Genomic DNA, 2,198 nt, shown 5'->3' with positions numbered 1-2,198 from the left:
TCCTTCTTACTTCAAATATCCCCCTTCATATGCCCTATATTTCAGTCAAAATGAATTGCCCTTTTTTAAGCCCTGCATTTTTTTTCCTCCTTCCCTATCTTTGCCCATGCTGGGAATTTCCTGCACAACCACCTTCTATTCCTCTTTCACAAGATCCAGCTCAATCTTCATTACCTTTTCCTTGGCAACCTCTCCTTACTTCAAACCTATCCATAACGCTGGATTCCTAAAAACTGCCACACTTGAAACTGTAGGGCAAATCTTCCCATCTGTCAGTCATCTCGTGATGTGAGCAAAGAGCCTTGCACATGTCATTGGCTAACATATGTTAGGAAAAGCCAAGACAGGGGCTTTTCTTTTTGCACTATCTCCATCTTAGCACAAAGGGTTTGGATCAATGCTTCACTAAACTCCACTCTTCATGCAAAAACTAGAATAAAACAATCTATAAGAATAATCACAAGGAATTCCCTGGTGGTCCAGTGGTTAGGACTCTGCGCTTCCACTGCAGGGGGCACAGGTTCAATCCCTGGTTGGGGAAATATCCTGCAAACCATGCAGCACAGCCAAAAAAAAATTGAAGAATCACAGACCAATTTTCTTAGCCATTCTGAAGTCATGGGTCTTAGCCTAAGTCTAGACACAGGCTTAGACATAGTTATATCTTTTTCAATGCAACAGACACCTTTATGGTCTTTATAAGTTACTTGACCTCAGTTTTCTTACCTGTAAAAATCTGGGTAATCATTATACCTACCTCACAGGGTTGTTTCACAGATTAGGTTAGTTAATATAGATAACAGTGTCTAGCGTATGTGTTTAACGCTATCATCTATATCAGGTCTTTTCTGAAAGGGGAGGAAGCCATGTAACTGACAACTCACAACTGTTGATAAAGATGAACATCCTTCTGTTTGGTAGTCAGATGTTGTACAGGCAAGAAGAGAGTGGAAAACACGTAAACTTTTGTCTTGCAGCTCCACCCCACTTTAGATCTTAGCCAGTGATGGACTTAAACACATCACATAGGTCTGTGAGCCGAGCTATCTTCCAATGAGCCCAAATGTCCACCCTACCTAGAGCTACTATTGTATAAGTGGGCACTGCTGATGGGCATTCCTAGTGACTCATAAAACACACACACACAATCAGTCAATCAGAGGAGGGCAAGAAAGATCAAAGGGAGAAGCTGTCTATGGCTTCTATCATGATGGTTCTCATAGGTCTTATCGGCAGAAGATCCATGACCAGAAGATTCCCACCCTACTCTCCTTGGAGCTCTATCGCCAGCATTTCTCCCCTCCACCATCCCATTTCTATACTCAGGAATCCTATACAGTACACCACCTTCCAGGAGATATGTTTAAGCCACAAGATAAAAGATATCCCCCCCATGGATGAGTCACTCATTCTATCTTGCAACAGGGAATCCTTTTGAAGGAGGCAGCCCACCTCTCTGCAGGGAGCATGTATTGTCTGATTTCATTCTCCTGCTTTTGCACTTAACCTCCTCTCATACCTCAGGCTCTGAGAGTTCTTCATTCTAGATACCAATTCCTAATATCTACACTTCAAACAACTCCTGTTTTGATGATGATGATGATAATGATGATGGTGATGATATTGAACATTTACTATGAGCCAGAGACTGTGCTCAGGGCCTTATAAATACACCTCCTTACAACAGCTCAATGAATAAGGTATTATTATTATCCTCATTCACCTCATGAGGAAACTGAGGCTTCGAAAGGTTATGTAACATAGCAAAGTCACATAGTTAGGAAGTGGCAGAGACAGAACTTATATCTAGAACAATCTGGCTCCAGAGCCCTTAACTTTAACCACTTTGATCCACTTTCTCTCCTTTGGATGACCCATTTATACTCACAACTTGATCCCAGCCTACGGGCTGACACTTTAATTTTGCATGTCCCTTGGTTTGGGCACATTTGGCACATCTAGTAAATTCTCTTGAATCTAACAAGACAAAGGAGTGTACCTTCTGACTTCTCCATCAGGGAAGATGGACCAGACAATGAAACAGAATTAGAAGTTGGTATAGAATATTACAGTGTTGTATATATTCCTGGGCTACATTAAACTGAAGCTTGGCTAATTCAACAGATGTCTAATATATTTCTCTTGCCCACATCCACTATAGAGGTAAAACAAACAAACAAAAACTATATAACTCTTTC

General features: G+C 41.2%; 1 non-coding gene across 1 annotated transcript; it reads left to right on the top strand.

Moving 5' to 3' along the window:
* The first annotated feature begins 468 nt into the window (after positions 1–468).
* TRNAG-UCC (transfer RNA glycine (anticodon UCC)) lies at positions 469–541 on the top strand. Its single transcript has one exon. It is a non-coding gene; the product is annotated as a tRNA-Gly (tRNA).
* The last annotated feature ends 1,657 nt before the right edge of the window (positions 542–2,198 follow it).

Source organism: Lipotes vexillifer, unplaced genomic scaffold (genome assembly GCF_000442215.2).
Source record: "Lipotes vexillifer unplaced genomic scaffold, Lipotes_vexillifer_v1.1 scaffold1491, whole genome shotgun sequence".
Taxonomy (NCBI): domain Eukaryota; kingdom Metazoa; phylum Chordata; class Mammalia; order Artiodactyla; family Lipotidae; genus Lipotes; species Lipotes vexillifer.
This window is presented reverse-complemented; position numbering and strand designations above follow the sequence as displayed.